The sequence below is a fragment of the Cupressus sempervirens genome, chromosome 4 (genome assembly GCF_028749045.1).
Source record: "Cupressus sempervirens isolate cs-2001-9-10 chromosome 4, ASM2874904v1, whole genome shotgun sequence".
NCBI classification, from domain to species: domain Eukaryota; kingdom Viridiplantae; phylum Streptophyta; class Pinopsida; order Cupressales; family Cupressaceae; genus Cupressus; species Cupressus sempervirens.
The window spans coordinates 593,332,012-593,355,905 of record NC_143121.1 but is presented as its reverse complement, the minus strand read 5'-3'; the positions used below and the strand labels follow the sequence as shown (position 1 = coordinate 593,355,905).

At 34.4% G+C, this 23,894-nt stretch overlaps 1 pseudogene; it reads left to right on the top strand.

Annotated features, from left to right (window-relative positions):
• Positions 1–444: 444 nt before the first annotated feature.
• LOC149562605 (BTB/POZ domain-containing protein At5g48130-like) overlaps positions 445–23,894 on the top strand; it is a 42,054-nt pseudogene continuing 18,604 nt past the window's right edge.

Sequence of the window (23,894 nt, the reverse complement as noted above, 5' to 3'; positions counted from 1 at the left end):
AGAGTTAAAGGTGATCATTAATTATAACATGACTAATGTAGTCAAAGGAAAGATTATGTGATAATTTGCAGATTAATATGGCAAGTGGTGAAATTAATAAAGGATATTATCATTTCTCAAGGGAGTACATTTTCATAATTACCAATAGGATAGGGTATGTATTTTGGGAAAAAAACTTGTTTGAGTTAAAAGATAACCCGTCTTCTATGATTTTTACCATTTTTTGCAGACTTAGTAGAGTTGGGTGCATCATGGGCGGTGAGTTGAGAAAGTAGGAGCCTTCTAAGTACAAAGAATGGAAAGCTAAATGCGCGGTGTGGGAAATTCTCCAAAAAGGGTAAGGTGATTGCATATATTGAGAAGTTGCATGGCTTTAGACCACATATTACTAATTATTTCTTCAAGCATTGGTCTGGGGAGAGGTTAACTCTTCATGGGGTTACAATGGACCTAACAGAGGAGTTCATTGCTGATATTATTGGTCTTCCTATGGAGGGTCTAAAATTCAAGAAGGAAACTAGGATGTCAAATGCGGCTTTCAAGAAGTTTCCCAAAACTGAAGAAGAGGAAAACAAGCTTGTGAAGGATAGGGGTTTCTATGAGCTAGATCCGATCAAGGGAATTTGGCAAGATGTTTTATCTTATGTTCATCAGCATTTTATTCTAGATGGAAGGTCAAAAAGGGTTCATAAATTCCATTTTATTTTCTTGAACCATTTTTGGTACAAGCATAGGTTATCCTTTCCCTTTTATTTGATGTTTTCATTGTTGAATAGTTTCTAGGCTCATAGAAAGAAATAGACTAGGTATGTTCTTCATGAAGGTCTTATTTTGTAAATTGAATATTATTGTAGAAAGAATGTAGTGAAACTTTCACCTGTTGTAGATAAGAAGAGGAAATCTTTTGGGAAAGAGCCTCTTGATAAAATAAGTGCCAAAAAAATTCAGAATCATAATGTGAAAAATAAGGAGGGTTGTAGTGAAATTAAGGGTAATAAGTAGGAGAATAAGGTTGATAACACTCAAAAGGTTAATGAGGAAGCAATGGATAATGAGAGAAACAAAGAAGACAAGGGTGAAACAGAAACTAGTGGTCTCAATTCCAACTTAGATGGGTATTCTGGTAGTCGGGGAGTTTCTTTGGTTAAAGATGATGGAGAAAGAAATACTAATGGGAAAATGGTGACTAAATCATATTCTAAACCCTTAGGCTAGAATGAGGATAAACAAATCATGACTCAAAGTGAAGGGCCAACCCAGATTGAAATTAATGGGGAAAAGCTCTTGGAAAAATTAGAAAAGGAAAAGAATACTAAGAAAAATTCTCTTGTGGTTAATGATCAAAATATGAACAAGGAGGACTAGAAGGATAATACTACTTAGGAGGGTTTAAACAAAGACAATTAGTTAAAACTGGATGATACCCATGATGTGACTATTAACCCAAAGAAAATGTGTTAAGATGAGGCCAATGAAGATGACAATAATACAATAAATCTTTCTTTCCTTTACAAGGCTAAATTGAAGGTTGATGCTTCTCTCTAGGTTGATTCTCATCTTTATAATGAGATCATTACTCTCAAAAAAAAGATGGAGGAGCTCCAAAATGACCTGGATGAAGATAGGGGTAAAAGAATTCAGCTGGAGAAATAGGTGGGTGATATCCCCAAGAAGTTAAAAGCCTATTAAACAGAGTTGCACCAACTAGTTAAGGATAGTAGTCAAAGAATGGATATGGCAACCTCGATTTTGTGTGTAGCTGCTACAAGCATTGGTAAAATAAGCAATAAGGAAATCATCTCCCCTTTTGTAGTTAAGTTGTCTAGTGGCCCTAGTAAGAGAAGTAGGAAAAGTAATAAGAAAGTTATTGTTAATGCTCTAGGTTTGGCTGTGGAGGACATCCTTCAAGGAACTTTGGTAGCTGGTAAGGAATTAGCTAAGGTGATCAAAGAGATAGCTTAATTGCAGGTTCTGGTTGCTAGTCCTAGTTTTCCTATCTTTGTTTCTTTTTCCAACTTTACCTTGTGAGAACCCACGCTCTGATACCAATTGTTAGAATATTCAAATGGGAAGAATGCTTCTAAGAGGGGGGGGGGGGGGGGGGATGAATCAGAAGGATTACACTTTATCCATTAAAACTTTTAACTGAAAGTATACTACATGCATGTAAACATATGAAATAAACATGAAGTAAACACATGCATCAACAACACATAACATTAGATTTTGGTAACCCAGAAACCCTCCAGGAATAAGAAGGTAAAACTGGGGTGGGGACGATACCAACAAAATCACTGCAACAATAATTGTTTTGACCACTTCTAATGGTCTGCCCTGTGAAAGGCTTGCCCTGTTAAAGGCTTTACACTATATCAATAGTGACCTAATTAAAGGTTTTACAAACACTTTTCATTAAGTGTCACCTTGTTAAAGGATTTATAACTTAGCTGTTAAGCTAACCTATCAACATAGGATTTCCTTTCTAATACAATTGCTAGAGAGTATTAGGTATAATAAACCTGATAGCTTACAATCCTTGATTGCTGAATTCAGGCACTTGATCTACTCTCTCTAATCTTGATTCTCTGAGATCTGATATATGTTCATATCTCTTGCTTTGTTTTGATCAATAGAATATCTAATTACTGTTCTTTTCCACTAAGTCTTTTCACTCTTCACTCTAAATTTCACTATAGCTTCCCCATATACTTCTTTTTCATCATCTTCAAAATGAGATTTCATCTTTCTTATAAAGACTTTCAAAGACTTAAGGTTAGGTATGGATCTACAATCCATATTGAATCTTTATTTCCTGCTCATTCCTTGCACTTTCATTATTGGTTGCAGGCCTTCTCCATTTTTCTTATTGGTTGCATGTAGATTGCATAGGAAATACAAAAGATTCGATCTTATCACTTAGATCCTTTGAGATTCATCATATGTTGGCCATAAAAATGGTTTACATCTGAGTTTGTGCCTTTTTAAACTCATATGCACATTCTGTATTACTCGACACTTTCCAATTCTTGATGCTCGACACATATAAGAAACTAGCTCACTTGGCTCTTGTAGTGATTCTATCCTGCTCGACATCATCTACGACTCGACACTTGTATCATGCTCAACACTTTTAGTCACTCGGCACTTGATCTTCACTCGGCACCTGAAGATCATTCGGCACCTATTGGAATTCTGACTCGGCATACATAGTGTACTCGGCTTCAATGTAGAAGGTGGTTAAGTGTGTTGGCACTCAAATGTCAAAACCATTCTGAGACTAAAAATCTCCCCCTTTGACATGATTGTCAAAATCACTTAACTAAGCATTATTTATCTAACCTTATGAGTACATCATTCATTCTGTTCAGTGTATGCACAAAATCTCAAAAACTTGTTCAAAAGTTTTGCAAGGAACAATATACCTTAAAATTTTGATAACTCCCCCTGAGCTGATTGTGCCATCCATTCCTGTAACGAAAATTCTAATAAATCTAATACTCTTTAGCTATTTCTGTACTCTATACCTATGTTATACAATGTATCTCCCCCTTTGTTATATCTCCCTTATTATATCTCCCCCTTTTTGACACAAATGTCAAAGGGTACTAAGGGTTAAGACCATATTTTGCCAAAAATGCACTATTTACCTCCCTAATCATCTTGAGAGCTATATCCCAATTATCCAAAGCAATTTCTAATGACTTGTGCTAGATGGAAGTCTCTGTAGCAAGGTGAACAAGTCCATCTAAAGTAGAAAGATTAGGATCTTTCTTGAGAATAGTTTCAGCATAGGCCTATTCTTTATGGAGTACTTCCAAATGTGGGGTAATGGAAGATTGGAGTTGTATCAGCTTGGCCTTGATGGTGGCCTCTTTTGTTGTCAACATAGCTACTTCTTTCTGGGTGTGAAGCATTTGATTAAAGTGCTTCTCACTTTGAGCTTGATCTTTTGGTAGCTACATGCTTGAAATCTTCAGATTCCTCTCCAGGCTCATTATTCTTTCACTTGTCTCCTGTGTGAAGTATGAAAAGTCACACAAATTTTTGTATAATGAGAATATATTCTCAAGTACCTTTTTCACTTAGTCAATCATCTTTGCCAATTCAACCTAGGAATGTGCAATTTCACTAGATATTTTCTCATTTACTTTCCCTTGGAATTTCCTTTCAGACGATTCCATAAGTTTTACATTAGTTTATTGGTCTTCATTTGTCACTTGGTCAACAATATCTGACAATTGTTCCATTACATGCTTTGTCTCATCTCGTGACTACAAACTAAAGGCATCCATAAAGATGTCCTTAATCTCATGTAATGTTTGCTTTTGTTTATACTCCTTCCTGAGTATCTCTTGCCTCTTTCTTCTATTCAATGCTTCCTACACCTCAGTGTTTTGATCAATGCTTTTTTTTTTTGAGTCATAACTAGGTATGACTATCTTCTCATCTAGTTCAGGATCTCCATAGTTAAGCACCTTGCAACTTTTGTAGTACTTGATCCTGGTGCTAACATTTGTAGTGGCATTGCATCATTGCTTGGCTATTTCAAAGGAGTTTCCGAGGCAGACAAATTTATCAATGTTTGTATTGCCTCCTGCTCTTTAGGGGTTTTATCTGCTTCCTTCTCCTTCTGTCTACTACCTTGTTCAATTATAGAAATGTGAGGAGGTGCACCTTGTGTTTGTGTTGTAGGATCAGATGTAACAGTCTGTCCTGTTTGTTCTATTTCTTTGTCTCCTACTACACTCGGCTTCTGCACTATGGTGTCAACTATTCCTGATGAAACAACTATTTGCATTTGAAGTTGACCACTAGTAGTTGTAGAGATGATGGAAGGTGGTTCTTGTGGATTTACTTTATCTCTAATTGTGTCAGCTATGACCTTTTGTAATTCATCCACACTGACCAATACTGGATCTGTATAAAAATTTTCTTGTTGTGTGGATTGGTCAAGGATTCTTTTGAGATCCTCTACAGTTAAAGGATTGATGTTCTGAGAAGAAGTGTCAGGAACATCCTTTATAGTTATAGTGTCTACAGGTGTGATGGTTACATGAGGAGGGCTAGAAGGTGGCAATTGTGTTTCTTGCACACTTTGGTCTTGTTGCTGCTCCTACTCAGCTATTTCCATTTCATCTTGTTTTTGTGTCTCCTCCTCCTCACCTTTTTCTTTCTCCTCTCCATCTTTCTTTTCTTCTTCCTTCTTCTCTTCTTCTCCTTATTTTGTATTCTTTTCTTCTTCCTCCTCTTTCTCACTAGGCTATGCCTTATCTTCATGTTCAGTATTTTGTCCCTCAAGAGGATCTTCTTCTCTTTCCTTGATAGTAGTCAAACCATATATCAACTTCCATATTTTTTTTGACTTACTGACAACATCTTCAATCTTGTTTTGTAGGATACTAAAGGCTCTATACATTGGTGTGGAATTGCCACTATATTTCTTATTAGCCTTTTTTATTTGACCTCTTGTTAGGTTAGGCATTACCTATGCTAAGGTAGATTCTCTTATCTCCTTTTCAATTTTCAGTCAATAATGGCATTTGTTTTCAATTATCTCATATAATTCTCTAGGCATGGTATTGTCTAGCTCTAGAGGTGTATACTTGAATTCAGCCATCATGGCTATACTGATTCGTCTATTTTGTTTTGCTCTTCTTTACTTAGCTTGTAGAAATCAATATTTTTCAAATCATTGAAATCTAAATTCTTAATATTTTCACAAATTTTATCTATGGCTGATTTGGGAGGATGACTTACCACTCTGAATTGGCTAATATCTTCTGACTCTGTTCTCTCCTCCTCATTAGAATCTGGTTGTGCTACATATTTTCTTCTTTTTCTCGGCACTTCACCAGTCTATTCAATGGCCTTCTTCTTCTCTTTGAACTTTTCCCTTGGCCTTTTGTGAAGATGCCCTTGTGGTAGCCCTTATGCTTGGTATCTATAGCTTGACTTGAGTTGCTTAGCACCCTTCTTTGCTTTGGGTTGGGCTGGAGGCTGTACTGTTTCCTTTCTTTTCTTTGGTTTGGCTTCTTCTTCCTTGGCACCCTCCTCCTTATCTTAACCTAGGCCTTGAGTAAATTCCATTGGCCCTTGCCCTTGTTCATCCTCATCATCATCATCATCATCATCATCATCTTCTTCTTATTCTACTTTAGCCTCAATTCCTTCATCAAATTTCTTCTTTATGTTTTTCACCAATTTATCTTTCTTCTTCATTATGGAGATAGTCTTTAACTCTATTTCAATTTTGGATTTAACAAGATCATATGTGCCAAATGGCTTGGCAGACTTGTCTATTTCTTCTGCAAGCAATGCAATGATTGCTACTGATGCTTCATCCACATCTAGTTCATAACTAAATGGCCTTATCCATCTCACCCTTGGAACTACTGCTTGGATATAGGTGAAATCAATATCAACTAAGAAGCATATGTCATTGATATGTTTTTCCTCTAACAAAACTGGTATTTTTACCCTTTGCTTCATGGATTTCTTGAAATCCTCAAAATAGCTTGTCATATGGGCTTCAATGTTGTCACCCATCTTGATCAATGAACTCATTGATTTGTGTAATTACAATTTTGTTAGGATTCCAATTCACCTTTCCTATAGAAGGAAACTCTTCCATAATATAAAAGAATATACACATAAGAACTAAAATGAATTTGAATTGAGCACCTTTTGTTCTCCTTATTGCTCCTAGGTTTTCATTTATCTATTGCAACAAAAGTTCTGACAGATCATATGTGTGATCTCTCTTTACCAGTTTGTAGGCTACATCAACAACTATCCATGTTATGCTGTTCAATCTGCTGGATTGATAGAATTTGTGGGATATTATTCTCACAGCAAAATCTAGAAGAGGATCAGTGATAGTATCAATAGTCATACCCCTCTTATTCCATTTTGCACCTATACTCTTTTCAATGATATCTTTGGAATCACTGCTCAGGGTCTTAATCCGATCTAGGGTTGGGAAACCCGTAAACCTATGCACTATCCTTTTTGTAATCTTTACTAGACCTTTTTCTAGCCAAAAACATCCATTGTGAATTCTGCTTAAAACAATTTGTATCCATTCAGTTCTGAATCCTATAGGGTAAACTAGGGCATTGGTCAAACCATTTCTCTCGACTATCTGGAATTCATCCTTCACAATCTTGTTCTTGCATAGTTTGTCATAGGCTTAGAATATTTCAAGATCACCTATGGCACCAATTTTGCATTTATAACACTTTCGTACATCTTGCACCATGACTATGTTGGATGGAATAATGGATAATGCGCCAGTAGGGTCATTTTTGTCGGTGACTTCTAGAATTGGCCTAAATTTGGGTTGTTTAACCACATTACTGACTAGCTGAACCTCATGACCTTCTTTTCCCTTGGGGTTCTTAGAACTAGAAGCCATTATACTGATCTAGGGTTTTAAAAGATTAAAAATTTAACACTGTGTAGCTTGGCACTTTATAAATACCTTTAATCGACAAAATTTATGTTGAATCACTGTTGAAATTCATGAAAATGGCTTTGATGCAGTTCTTTGGTCTCTCCTACACTCTTCTTTTCTTTGTTCTACTTCTGAATGGCAAGAAATAATAAAAAATTGATCTTATACCCTTCAAAACATAGCATTAAATGCGTAGTGCTTGTACAGCTATAAACTCAGCACTTGAAGGTTTCAACATGACTCGGCTTCAATTGACATTTCTCAACTTGGCATCAACCATCAACTCAGTCACTATTAGCAACTCGACATGTATTAGGGCTTTACTCGATATCTGAGGACGACTCAATAGTGTTTGCAAGAACTTCAAATTTTGACTTGGCATCTTTGATTATGCTGATTTCTTCTTTGCAATACTTCTTTGTCTTGGGATTGATGTATGATATAACTTTGAATGTTAGTCCCATACACCTTATTCATGCTTAGTTTGATGAAGTGTGATCACTTGATAAATTGGGTGAAGTGATCCCTTCACTTGATGTTACACTCATTTTTCTTCTTCCATGTCTTATTCATCTCTCCTCTGGTGTGTTCAACACCTACCTTTGCCTTCCCTTTGTTGAACTTAGAACTTGGTGCCTTGGACCTTGTTGGGCAATTCCTACTAATATGACTAGTCTTCAAGCAATGGAAACATGTGTTTTGATTCAACCATCTGCTGTAGTTTCCTCTAAAATGTGTCCTTATGCAATTTTTAGGAACATGTCCATATTCTTGACAGTAATGACAACTATAACTAGTGTTGTAATCCCAGTAGTAGTGATTTCCATTGCCTTTTGTATTTGCTAGTTGATTTAATGTCCACATGGGCTTTGATCTACATTCAAAGGCTCTATGTCCATACTTCTTGCAATTGTAGTAGTGACCTTCAAATCTTGGTCCCTTTATAATCTTGGTTCTGCATTCATGTGCTCGATGTCCTTGCTTCTTGCACTTATGACAATAGCTTGCACTGTTAGGGTTATCATGTTGATGGGCATTATTACTCCTACACACATTAGAAGTGTGTCATTTCTTACCACATAAATGATAGGTAGGTTTGGTGTTCTTACCTTTGTTGTTCCTTTCTTCTGCAGTCTTGGATGACTCTTCTTCTTCAGTGCTAGTATATCCTAATCCTTGAGTGTCATTGCTGGACCTTGGGGATTTTAGTAATTTCTCAAAGTACTTGATGGATTCATTAGGTTTATTGAAGCTCTCTGAAATTTCCTTTTATCTTCTCAAATCATTCTACAATTGTTCATTTTGCATCTTCAGTGTAGAGATCTCAATGTCCTTCATATTCAGCTCATGATGTGCATTCATCATTTGGCTTAAGGTTTCTAGCTACATGTTTGAGATTCTTTCAAACTGAATTATCTTTTCCTCCAATCTATTTGTAAGATTTCTCTTGTCATCTTCTATCATGGCTTTTTCTTTAATAGCCCTTTTCTTTTGTTTAGTCACTTAACAAAACATTATGGCTTGTGATTCTTGTTCAATCTTCAAGATTTTGATTTCTTCTACTTGAGATTTATTCATTTCCACCAGTTCTACTATTGCTGCATTGAACTCTGTAGTATCACCATTGGCAAACACTTTTGTGGTATCAATCTCCTTGTAGTTTGTATCATTTTCAGCTATGGCTATATCCTTCCTTTTTTAAGGATTTTTGTAATTCTTCTCTGGCTTCCTCCAATTTGTGTAGAGCAAGTTGAACATCAATCACTTGATTTTCTATTATCTTTCCAAGTTTGAAGATCTCCATCTTCTAACCTTTTTTTCCAAGTTGTTAGGCTTTACCTTGTGAGAACCCACACTCTGATACCAATTGTTAGAATATTCAAATGGGAAGAATGCTTCTGAGAGGGGGGAGGGGGGGTGAATCAGAAGTATTACACTTTATCCATTAAATTTTTTAACTAAAAGTATACTACATGCATGTAAACATATGAAATAAACATGAAGTAAACACATGCATCAACAACACAAAACACTAGATTTTGGTAATCCAAAAACCCTCCAGGAATAAGAAGGTAAAACTAGGGTGGGGATGATACCCACAAAATCACTGTAGTGATAATTTTTTTGACCACTTTTGATGGTCTACCTTGTGAAAGGCCTGCCCTATTAAAGGTTTTACACTGTATCAATAGTGACCTAATTAAAGGATTTACAAACACTTTTCATTAAGTGTCACCCTATTAAAGGATTTATAACCTAGCTGTTAAGCTAACCTATCAACATAGGATTTCCTTTCTAATACAATTGCTAGAGAGTATTAGGTATAATAAACTTGATAGCTTACAATTCTTGATTTTTGAATTCAAGCACTTGTTCTACTCTCTTTGATCTTGATTCTCTGAGATCTGATATATTATCATATCTCTAGCTTTGTTTTGATCAACAGAATATCTAATTGCTATTCTTTTCCTCTATGTCTTTTCACTCTTCACTTTGAATTTCACTATAGCTTCCCCATATACTTCTTTTTCATCATCTTCAAAATGAGATTTCATCTTCCTTATAAAGACTTTCAAAGACTTAAGGTTAGGTATGGATCTACGATCCATATTGAATCTTTATTTCCCACTCATTCCTTGCACTTTCATTATTGGTTGCATGTAGATTGCATAGGAAATACAAAAGATTCGATCTGATCACTTAGATCCTTTGAGATTCATCATATGTCGCCCATAAAAATGGTTTACATCTGAGTTTGTGCCTTTTCAAACTCATATGTGCATTCTGTATTACTAGGCACTTTCCAATTCCTAATGCTCGACACATATAAGAAACTAGCTCACTTGGCTTTTGTAGTGATTCTATCCTTCTTAGCATCATCTAAAATATTACTCGGCACTTGTATCATGCTTGGCACTTGTACTCACTCGACACTTGATCTTCACTCGGCACCTAAAGATTTCTCGGCACCTAAAGATCATTTGACACTTGTTGGAATTCTAACTCGGCATACATAGTGTACTTTGCTTCAATGTAGAAGGTGGTTAAGTGTGTTGGCACTCAAATGTCAAAACCATTCTGAGACTAAAAAAAGGGCACATTTGGTTGCTGGAATTGATTTAGGAATTGGAATTTATAATCCTAAATTTGGAATTTTGGAACTTAAAATCCATATTAAAATTTTTAGAATTTAGTTTGGAATTGTTTGGTTCAAACTCAAACATATTTGATATTTTAAATTTTTAATTCTTGACCTATTTAGTTCAAACTCAAAAAATCTGGCATATGCCAAGGAGCAGGTCAGAGGTTTAAAACACAGATAGGAATATCTCAAAGGAGAAAGTGAAAATAATAGCTAGCAGAAGAGATTAAAAAGGCCTTCCAAAAGTAAATCCAACAAAAAATCTTGATGCTCATAAGAATAGTTTATTTCTCACATCTAATCCCACTACTTTGAGCCATTCAATAATTGATACTGTATTGTAAAAATCTCCACAGACAAATTGGTCACATAACATTTATCATTAATGAGACTTCTTTGACAAGACTCATGCCAAATATTTTCCAAATTTCTTATTTTTGGAGACTATGGACAAAACACAAAAATATCAACACCATAGAAATTCAGTACACTCTTTGATTACCCCCACGCTTCACAATATTCAACTCAGCACATTAGAAACTTTTCAAATCACTATGTACAAATATTGAAAGGTTATCCTATTCAATAATTGATGGCTTCCATCGATTTACAAGTACTATTTTTGGCTTTGTAACTCTTAGGACTTAAATGAAGGTAATATGACCCATTTACAAATGATCGACCAATGGAAATCATATGCCAAACTCTTTAAAAGATCTCTTCTCTCGATAATGAAGCTGTAGATTGTTTACACAATAATTCATGCTTTATGTTGAAGCTCATAGAGAACTAACCTTAGGTTATTAGTAGTAGTGGTGAGAGTAAAATTGCAATGGGGGACATAAAATTCCCTTCCCCATATCCTTGTTCAGTACTTAGAACCAATTACATCATTCCCTATTTGAATACACAACTCTAATTATTATATCACATGCACAAACCTATAATTTCATGGTGTATCATCTTAAAATGGAAGCACTTCCATGTTAAGAGTGCTTAGCCCTCCAAGTGGTATGAAGTCATGTCAAGGACCTTGAAAAGGTGTTTGCATGGATCTGGCTATTTTCCCCCTATTTTCCCTATCTCTCTCTATTTCTAGCCTATTTCTAACAACTTTCTCTATGAAATTGAGGACTTTGATTTTCTATTTCAAGGACGACATGAAGGGTCAAGGTTGACCTCAACCCTGATCTAAGTCAAGGATGACCTCAACCATGACCTAGGGAAGGGTTGACCTTGTCCCTAACCCTAGGTCCAATTTTCAAGTTCTGGGAGTTTTGGGATATTGAGCTTTAGAAAGTTTCATTTTCCCACTTTTGGGTCAACTATTTTGGGTTTTGGAATGGTAGATTCTTAAATTACATTTAATCTAGGTCCATTTCTAGGGGTTAAGGTTAAATGGGATTTAATGCTCCCATTTTGGCCTTTTCTTGAAGTTTGTGCCCTATATCTCTATATAAGGAAGCCTTCTTCCCTCATTTTGACATCCACTTACTATGAACTATTATACATGATCTATAAACAACTACTTACTAAGAGTGACTACCTACTTTTCATAAAGAGATATTATATCAAATGATCCATTATAAAACATTCTATCATTCAAGCATTCAAGTTTTCCATTGAGGATCAAGGATTGAAGCATTCAAGCCTTTGAAGGGATTTGGTTCAGGCATTCAAGATTTATCATTCAAACCCTATATCTAACCATCATGGTGGTGTGATATTCCTTCAAGATCCTTTTTTCATCTTCAAGATCTATTCATTCTTCTCTCAAGGTGGATTCCAAGCATAAAATCATGGAGTTTTTGATTTATATTTACTAGTGTTACGTTCAAGCTTTCATATCAATATACTTGTACATTTCAAATATAATTACATATCTATTGAGTATCATAGCTTCAGTGTTAGATTTACTTCTACTACTTGCTAGGATTCTTTATTTCAATTCCATTATTAAGGTTGATTCCAAACTAGGTTTTGACTAAGGAAAACCCCTCATCCAAACAACAAAATCCTTTTTCTTGTAGATACAGGTGTGAAATAGTGAATTAAAGTGTAGATTTGGATATCCTTTTTGTCAAATGTCTAGGATCCATGAATATAAACTTCGATGGAGCGGTGTAGGTCAAGGTCAGCTTTTTGGGGTATAATTGTGCCCCGAGGTAAGGTTGTGCCCCTCTATCTAGGTCAAGGTCAACCTACCTTTAAAAGGACAAAACTTTTTTGGGTTTTATCCATCTTGACATTTCCAGTCTAGAATTTTTTGTAGAATTCCTTGAAACTATGGACAAACATCAAAAAATAGCATTTTTTCAATTTTTTTTCTATTTTGAGGTTAGTATTTGTCTTCTATTCATTCCAGATTTCAAGTACATACTTTTCCATTACAAGATTATAAGATCTCCTCCTTTATTCATATTCTCCATTGCTTGACCCATTTGTACATTGATCACTTGTGGTTAATTAATTTGGATCATTCCTTTTGAGAATTTGGGTTGAGGATAGGTCCTATTTTCCTCCTATTCAATTTGGTGAAACCAACATGGTTACCCTCTTTTCTTTTGTGGAATTGGGTTCCCTATTTTGTTTTACAGTGTTAAATTTCATATTTGTTAGGTCTTTTCTTGCATTAAGATTATATTTAGTTTATGCTCTTTCATTTTAAATTAAAAAAATACAAATATATATATATATATATTGAATAAAATACAAAAACATTTCTTGTATTTCATTTACTATGAAGATTATGAAGATGCTTTGGCATGTGGTTATCTTCCTTATTAACCTTGTTTTAGCATCTCTTTACCATAATTATGATGTTTATGAGAGTATCATTCATTTTATTATGTTCATGATTTTTCATTTCATTCTCGCTTATGCTTTTGTGAATTTAATCGATACCAGTCTTCCTACATTCAAAAAATTTCATTAAAGATTCATGTGGTAGGCTTATTATTCTTTTGGATTATTTGAAGGATTTGGTAGGTGATGCACCATCTCTTAACCTTCATAATCCGAATCTTATTATTCCTAATCCAATGCTTAATTTTCCATACGTTAATCCTTGTCCTTCCCATACTTATGATGAAATTCAAGCTATAGTTTAGGATGCAAATGTGCAAGATTTCTTTGATTTACCTTCTCCTTTGATTCACGATGATATTAAAGGAAAGGGTAAAGACTATTCTTCCAAACTTATTATTCCACCTTATACAAACTTTTCTCATGAACATGATAAAAAAAACACCTCTTGTAGAAGCTTTACATGATATGTATACTATAGGATATAATATGATTATTAAACAAGGTTATAAAGGTTTAGGGCTTGGAGTTAATGAACATGGTATTAAGTATCCAGTTTATATACCCTCTAAAATAGATTTTCATGATGTTGGTTGTTTGAAATCTCAAGTTAAGGAAGGTGATGTTAATCGTCATCCTCCTCTTCATGAACTTCTCCCTACACCTACTTTGGATAACTTTGATATTAATCAAGAGGTGACTAAATAGGTGTATGTTAAATTAATGAATTCCAAAAAAGAAATCTTTAAACCTATACCAAAAGTTGCCTCATCCAAGTAAAAATGTCCTTTTCATTATTGTAATACACACTTACTTGTTGGTTGTAGAAATTTCAAATTGTATGTTTATGAACGAGCTACTTTAGGAATTATATCTCACTCTCATGTAGTTTTACAATTACTTCATAATTTTGATATAGGGGATTCCCCTTTTTTTTATATAATATAGATCTCTTCTCCTCTAGTCTTTGGACTGGGGGGAAAGAGGTGTATTTTCATCCAGTCTCCTAGGATCCATTATTCCTTTTATTTGGTTTAATTGGTATTCTTTCTTCCTATTTTCTATTATGCTCTATTCAAGATATCTATTCTAAGACATTTGTTTTACAAAGGTATCCCTTGTCTTCCTCCCTGTAGGGCAAGGATTTTCCTTCTTTCTTTTTGTCTAGGGAACTACTTTCCTTAGCTTAGTGGTACTTATTTATATTGCAATATTATTTCTTTGTACTAATAGATTTTTTTACTATCGATAGTATTTTTATATAAAAGGTTGTTGTCCTAGGTCATCACCTCTTCTCTATGTTGAAAATTATGTTCTTTATAAACTCTTACCCTTGCTTTGGTGTTAGAGTTATTTTCCTAATTCCAAAGATTCCATTTCCTCTTCTTTGGAGGAGGCTTGAAGATTGAATCTTTGTTCCCACTTTTTTTATCTTTGAAAGATGATATTTGATCTAAAAGTACTCGTCTATGGTGGGGGTCTTGTTGATAAGATCTCTTTCTTTGAGGATCCTTTTTCCATAAGTGACATATCCTTTTCATGATTATCTATGCTCTTGAATGTAGGGGTCAATATCCCTCATTAAGAATATGGTATACATTATTGTTAAACATGATATCTCCTTTCCTTGTGAAGTATGTATCCTCTTCGTCTTCCTAATCATGTCTAGTAGATAGCCAAGATAAAGAGGCGGCCTTATATAGGGTCTCCCTTGTACTATAGTTTTTAAATTTATATGCTAGATCTTGGAAGGTAATGCACATAAGTTGCTAAATCATGAAGAGACACACATTTTCAAATTTTTATATGCTAAATCTCAGAAGGTAACACAAATAAGTTGCTAAATCTTGAAAAGACATGCATTGCTAAATCCTCTGAAGGTAACACACATAAGTTGCAAAATCTTGATAAGACACACATTTCATGCTCATAGTGATACAAGAAGGTGGATCTATGAGTATTCAAAAAGTCCTCATAAGACACATTACAATTGCAAGCATAGTTTATGGGTGAACTATCAAGTTTGGCCACCTATTGGGCTGTCCCTCTCTTTTGGTGATTAATGGTAAGGTGCGCATCTTTCTGGGCAAGGTAATCACTATTGGATACAATTTATTAATTGTGTGTTGTCTTTGATGTTACATAAATGCCATATCAATACAAATGTCATATTAGTTTCAGTTAGTGCTTTTCGAGCTCACTCGGGCAGTGAAGATAGTTTTCTGTTTCTATCGAGTGTTCCTATGTTTGCTAAGTTCAGAAGGTAGTGTATACAAAGTAGTGTCAATGTCTACCAAGTTCACTCGAGAGACAAAGGAAAGTGTGTTGAAGATGAGTGTTAACTGAGCTCACTTGGTTAATGAAGGAAAAGTTGGATGGAACCAGTGTTGACCGAGCTATGTCACATGAATCAAGTTTCACAGTATTCGCTGAGTCACCAATGTAGACCGAATTCAAGACTACTTGAAGGTGATCAGTATGGAATGAGTTTCTACATCTATAGAGTGCATAACAATGTCAAGTATTGACAATGGATATTGAGTATCAAAACCTCACCGAGCCAATCTTCTGAACCCAAGCTTCTACATTTTAGCGGACTTTGTAATTTTGTGTAAACTTGTGTTCTAGCCAACTAAGGTGATGAATATAAGTTATTCTAAGAAATATTTGAGCCAACTAGACTATGTGAATGATATAAATATGAGGTCAAGTTGAGAATGCAAAGTATTAATGGATGTATGGAAGAGTGTATGAGCGAATTAAAGATCTAATAATGAGTAGAAGAAGCTAAGGATAAGAAAAACATCCTTAAGGATAAGTAGATAATCCTTGTGGAGCAGCAAAGCTATATTTGATCAAGAAGGATCAAGTGTAAGCCATAATAGCGATCTATAGTCAACAATTCAATTGCATTTAATTCAGGTCATTTCATTGTTAATCTCTAAGGTATTGTGGTAGTGATCTAAAATATCTTAATCATGTTGGCTTAATAGCTATTTATAAATCCTCTAACAAGGTGATAGTTCTATTGAATTGTTTCAAGACCTCTAACAAGGCCACTCCTAATAGGGTGATTAAATCCTCTAGTAGGGTCACACCTAATAGTGTGTTTTGTAATGTTTGACAGGGTTGGCTCCTAACAGGGCTCACTTCAGAAGAGTGAAAAATACTAACTAGTTGCAATTGGTCATTTTTCCCAAATTGGGTTTCCCTATTAAATCTTGGTGTCAAATGTGTTCATGCTATTTACTTTTATGTATTTGCAACTAAGTTAAAGTAATGGTAATTATAGATAATTTCTAAAGACTTGCATGTTAATATTTATCGAGCAAATATAGTGTTTACCGAGTTACAACATTTTCTTTGTTTGCCAAGCAACAACAGTATTCAATTTTCAGAATATGTTTTTGTACTGACATCTAAGGGATCTGGGATTTATTCTACTGGTAACTGAATCACCCCTCCCCTCTTAGTTACTCCTCTTATATTTACAACAATTGGTATCAAAGCTTTTGGTGCTTACAGAGAAGGTTTCAAGGACCTAAGCTAAAGATCATGATGTCTTACAAAAGAGAGATTCCCAAGCTAAACATAGACAACTTTGTAGCATGGCAAGGACTAATGAGACTACATCTGGGTAGTATCAGTGATTCAAGTTGCAAGTATCTTGATAAAAAATACAAGACTCCCACTGGAACATTATCAGTTGAATATATTTGTGAAAAGAAGAACCATAACATCATCATGATTGATATTTCATTTGCTCTCAGTTATGCTAAATTTGATGAGGTAAAGGACTGCAAAATTGCTTTTGAAATCTGAAACAAACTGAAAGATATCTGTGGAGGAGATGACAATGTAAAAAGAGCCAAAGTAGAAAGTCTTAGAGGATAGTTTGATCAAATGAAAATGAGAGAAGATGAAAACATTACTAAATATGTTGAAAGAATCAAGGCTAATGTAAGTGCAATCAAGGCATCTAGAGGAGAGATCAAGGAGGAAACTATCACTAGTACATTTGACCCCATTTGTAAACCAATATTGGTCAAAATTTTGACTCAAGTTGGTCAAAATTTGGACCAACCAATTGGTAAAAAAATTTCTTATCAAAATTTTGACCAATCCATTGGTCGAAAACTTTCCAGAGCCCTGGTGCAATTTCTACTAGGAATTGGTCAAAATTTTGACCAATTCTTGGTTGAAAACTACCAGGCATTGGTCAAAATTTAGACCAATGCATGGTAGAAAACTTCTAGGCATTGGTCAACATTTCAACCAGTGCTTGGTCAAAAAATTCCAGGAATTGGTCAAAAGTTTGAACAATGCTTGGTCGAAAACTTCTAGGCATTGGTCAAAATTTTGACCAATGCATGGTAGGAAACTTCTAGGCATTGGTTGAAATTTTAAACACTGCTTGGTAGGAAATTTCCAACCATGTATTCTATAAAATAGTTCACATGCCTTGCCTATGATTTGACATTTTGCATGCATCCTGCACTCTCTCATCTTGATGATGGATTACAAAGAGTGATATGAAATGATGATGCTAAAAAACACACACAATCAAATCCAAAACAAACTTGCATTATAGATTGTGGAAATCTGGTATTTTTAATTTTGCATGCATGTCTACAAGGACAATCACAACTTAAACATATATATAATAGATTATATATATGTTTAAGTTGTGATTGTCCTTGTAGACATGCATGCAAAATTAACAATATCAGATTTCCACAATCCATTTGTAATGCAAGTTCATTTTGGATTTGATTGTGTGTGTTTTTTAGCATCATCAATTTAGATCACTCTCTATAATCCATCATTAGTCAGATGAGGGAGTGCAGGATGCATGCAAAATGTCAAATCATAGGTAAGGTATGTGAACTATTTTATAGAATGCCTCAAAGAAGCTAAGAATATTGAAATACTTACAAGGGTGTGAGGAAATTCATATTTTTTTTTCGCACAATATGGTTTAAGAACTCATCCTCACTAATTAACTTGCACCATAGTCTGACAATCTTCATCTTTGTTGTGGGCTCCTATCCCCTATGTGAGTGCCGATGTAGAAGTTGAAGCGAAAAAAAAAAGTGAAAGCGTGTTGAATAAGGTTTCTAATAAGGGCTATAGATTGGACAATTCTTCAATGTCCAATTAGGGGCAGCATTCCATCATCTTTAACTATTACATGTATAGCCCTAGGAGGAAACAGGTTGTTGGCTGCTTCTTCTGGCCTTGCACTTTCTTCTCTGTGGGTTTTTCTTAAACACAACTCTACATCCATCCCTAGATTCAAGTGATTTGGAAATGCATCTATTTGCTACTAAAAACAATACTTATTTCTTGTTTTAGTTTCTGATAGGTCTTGGTCAACTCTTTCATTTGGAGAGAAGGTTTTCATCATGACAGCAGTGCATAAAACATCTCAAGGAAAAATTGAAAATGAAAATGAGTACAAGAATATGGTTGACGTACCTTAGACAAGCTTCACCCTCAAAGCCAATTCAACAGCACATGAACTAGAAATATAGAAGCTATGGGATGAGAAATAGATATTAAATAAAGTTGCAAATGAGAACATGGGGTATATTTTTACTCTTCATGATGGTCCCCCTTATGCCAATGGAAATGTTCATGTTGGGCATGTGTTGAACAAGATATAACTAAAAGATTTTATCAACAAATATAAGCTGCTTGAAGGCTATAAGGTGCACCATGTGTCTAGTCCCCCTATTTGACACTTGCTCTAGAGTATATATGAAGTTGCAAAGATTGAAGTATTTGGGAATTTATTTTTTAGGGCCACGTTTATAGAGGCCAAAAAATGGTTCATTGGAGTCCCTCATCTAGCATGGCTTTGGAAGAGGTTGATTTGGAGTATCCAGAGGGACACATATCAAGAAGTGTTTATGTTATATTCAAAGTGGTTAACATAGCAAACACATATCCTAATTTTCTCAAAGGACTTCTACCCAGTTTGGTTTGGCTATTTGGACTACAACCACATGGACAATTCCTACAAATGTTGTTGTTGTAGTCAATGGTCAACTTCTTTATGCAATGGTCTAGGTAAGAACAAAATCATATTTAGATAGTACTATAGAAGGTGTTAAAAAGCCTTATTTTGAAAGTAGATAACATATTGTTGTTGTAGTAGATTTAGTTAGTACTCTACAATTGAAGTGGGGGGTACTTGTGCTTGATGTGTTGGGAACATTTTGTCGTTTAGATCTTGAAAATTGTAGCTATATCCATCCCTTAGAAAATAGGGAATTCCCTATTGTTGTGGGTGGAGATTACATAATGAAAGAATTGAGAATAGGGCTAGTTCATACTACCCCAGGCCATGGCCAAGATGATTTTTTGACTGGCATGAAATTCTGCCTTTAGTGGTACAAAGTTTAAGCATACCAACATTAAGACAATATAAATCAGTTTGTAACAGGAAGAACAATACTTATAGTATGCTAAAATCATCAAGGTAATTACATATAATCAGCACCAAATGATAGAAATTGAGCAAGAACTTAATGATAATGATGCCATTCTTGTAGCAGCAAAAGATATAAGCTCTAAAAACTCAACACCACAAAAATGGAATACATATTCAGCATCTGATTTTGCCTTCCCATGTCTAAATAAAGCCTTCACATTGTTCTCATCTTCAACTAACACCTATAGATAAGGAAATTGAACATTAGAGAGTTGTGACCCATTTCTTGATCTCTTCTACATATAGAGGTAAAAGGAGACCCACACTTGCAATTTATGGAATCCTTGGCCTCAAATTAGATTAGGTAAAAAAGTATCACAAGTTTAATAAAAACAAAATGACTCGATACACCATTCCACAATGCATTCCATGTTACACTAGCCAATGACATCTTCATAACGGTTCAGTTTCAACAAACATGCAACCATGTTGAGATGGCATGGCTTCTTAATAGCATTTTCCATGTCCCTATATTTTCCAATTAATTGGAACATAAAATTATCTCCCATGTATGCCAAGGTCTGCATAAAACCACATCTTGGAAAAGTTTGCTAGGTAGGAAAACTACTTGAACCTAGGTAATTTGGAATATAGTAAATAGGAGAATCAACAAAGGAACATATATAAATACCAAGACTTAGCAAAACCCAATTTCCTATTGTAGCCAACTCTTTTTCATTTGCTATGGATGAGTTCAATATACCTACAAATTCACAATAAATTGAGCTATAGTTGCTCATATATCATTTAGATCTTACATTTCTACTATTCCATTTAAGTCTGCAAAATATTATCTTAGAAGAAATATACGAAAAATAAATCAAACCTGTTAAGTTAAATTTGATGTTTTTGGATATCATTTATCTCAAAGTGACCAAATGGCATCCAGTAATAGCAATATTTTCTATAAAATTCTCCTAAGATAGATCATTAATAAAAAATAAGCTCCATATCACATCAAGGTCTTTTTAATTACACCGTTATGGATACTATGTGAATTATTGCACAAACTTCATTATTATCCAGTAAAATTGACATTAACTTCTTTTTCATGCTGGTACCTGAATTGCACATGCTCCCACAAACTAGGAATAACACCATCAGTCATAAATATTTTCATCTGAATATGTTCTGCTACAAACCATACATCTGATCCTGCATTGAGTTCCTTTGGTTATGGTTTTTAAGCTTCTAAAGACCTTGACACTTGCAGTTCAAGGTCTAGAATAGAGAATTTTAAATGAGAAAAGGTATTGCTTGTGAATGAGAACCTATTGCATTTTTACATCCTATCTAAACTCAACAAGACCTTTTTCTTGCCACCTCTTTTTGTTTGTTGTAGATGTGTTTACCTACAAATGCTTAATAAATTGAGCTATAGTTGCTCATATACCATCAAAATTTTCCATCCCTACTATTCCATTAGTCTCTATGAAACATAATCCTAAAAGAAAATATACATAAATAAAAGCTATTTATTATCTAATAGAAAACCCACATAATCCTAAGAATATTGAACTCTCCAATAAAAAACCCACATAATACCTAAGAAGAATGAATTCTAACAAAATACATTTTTGAACATTATGGCTCATTTGGCTACAAAATTAAAGCTGGTTCAACACTTCTTTATGGAGGATCAACTAAAAGTATTGAAGGAACCCTAAATATAATTGGGATAGCAAAAGGTCATCAAAAAAGAAATATTAACAATACTCTTTTAACATGAAATGTAAGCACAAGGATATAGAAAACCTGTTGTATGTAGTAGAAGCATACTGATACAACTAGACAAGCTAACTAAAATCATGGAGAGTTATGATCCCCGTAGAGACATGCCTCTTTGGTGGCATGGCCAACTATCCATTAGTTAAGAAAAACTAAGTATAAGTAATGAGCCCAATCTCAATACAAGTAATGAGCTCAATAATAATATAAGTAATGAGCTTGATAACATTAATATGTCGATACAATCAAAAATTACCTAATATGCAGTTGATCATACTACTGATAGGAAATGTTTTGCAAACATATGTATTATTCTAAACACACATAGAACCAACTATTGTTGTTGAAGGCAAATTAGAATCAAATGGCTTTTTCGAGCCATTCTTAGTTTCTTCCTGTGGAGTATGTTTCTAAGAAGTTTTCTAGAAAATCCTTAGACAAGACATTTTGTGCAGCATGTTGTTTTTCACCCACAAAATCATCCATTTTAGCTAGTAATATTAAGCACTCTTTCAAGATTGGATAATGAGATCTAAATCGTTCTACAGTTCTTGAGCAAAGAAAACACTAAGGAAACAAGATATATAATACTTCTGAAATGGTACGACAACCTTTATAATTTTTCAAAACCTAGAATAATGAACTTAAGGAAACTTTTAAAAACTAGAACATCATGCAGTATGACACTCATATGCTATTTTTTAAACCAAAGGTTACAGATAAGAAAACAAAAAAGCATTTTACATCTTGCACAATTTTTTATGGGTAATAAATTAATCTAATACTCAAGCCAAAGTAAGAAGGCACATTCAGGACCCTATTATGATTCAAAACCAAGATACGCTTTAACCTCATGCTATTTATGCTTTCTCCCCATGGCATATTCTACCTTTTCTCTATCCCTTGTCTTACTCTCTTCTCTTACACCAACTTTCTAAAATATGTATAACTATTACCATTGTCCTCTTTTCCTTGAAAACTATGTTGCACAAGTTTGTGGAATATCTCATCCATGAACAATTCTCCCGAGGTCTTATAAGTATACCATCACAAGTCCCTTAGTAGAAAATAACAAACCAGCTCTACATAAAAAGTTTGATGAGTTTTATCTTAAAAGTATTGGAAGCATAAAAGTAGTTAAAAGGCTCAAAGTAAAAGTGACAAAAAGTGTGCTAGAAGTTGAAGATGAGTGAGAGGAGGAAAATGTGGCAGATAGAGGAACAAAATAGGAGAGTACATGTTCTAGGATAGTGAAGATGTAAGAAGCCAAGCTAAGCCCCCTTAATAGGAACCATATTATAAATCTAGAAAGTCCTTTAAGATTAAAAAATGGTAGACAATGAAGAAACTAAATATTATCACATATTTTAACCCAATGGTGTGATTCTGCAAGAGTTTTGATTTTTGAATGTAAGCTAAAAAATAGAAGAATTTTATAAAACTAAAACATTAGCAGCCTGTGAAGATCAATCTCTGCCAATCACAGGACCCAGAGTTTTCTAGAAAGTATCTCAAAATTGAATGGTGAATCCAAGTGTAGGTAGCCAGCTGAATGGTAACTTCTCCTCCTATGTGGTCAGCAAGGATTGTAAAACACACAATAAATAGATTTGAAGAGTCACTCAAGTCACGTAAGCCTAGATAGAAAATGGAACAACTAGGCATGTAATCAGGACTTTTGCAACCAAAATTTTGTGCAACAATTTGTAGAAATTTCAAATATTTTCAGTTGACTTTAGAGGACCATGACCAATCCTTCAAGGCCCAAAATTAGTGATTTAAAATTGAATCAAATGAGAAATTAATTGCTATTAAACTAGCTGATATTATAGACAAACTATGAAATTAAACATGAAGAAAAGTTCTTATTTTGTTACATTAAGAGAACAAAGTTACATCAAAGTTTCAAGTAGAAATTTGGACTACATCTCCCCTCACAAAAAGGATCTCAAACTAATTTCAAACAAACTTGGACCATCTACACTAACTCATGTGTTAGGAAAACTGAAACCAGCTCCTGGAAAAGACTTTACTTTTACTCTTGAGCTCCCAACTTCTCAATAGAAAATCTTCCAGTCTTCTTCCACATACAACTTGCAAGAAACAAGAAGGAAGCTAACATTGATCTACTCTTAACTCTTCTACTTCCACATGTTGTGCACTCAATTGGAAGACTCTTTTCAAGAGATCAATATGTGATTCACATATGGTTCTCTCTTATTGTGATGCCATTCTTCCAATGCGATCAAGGATTCCTATTTAGAAGCCAA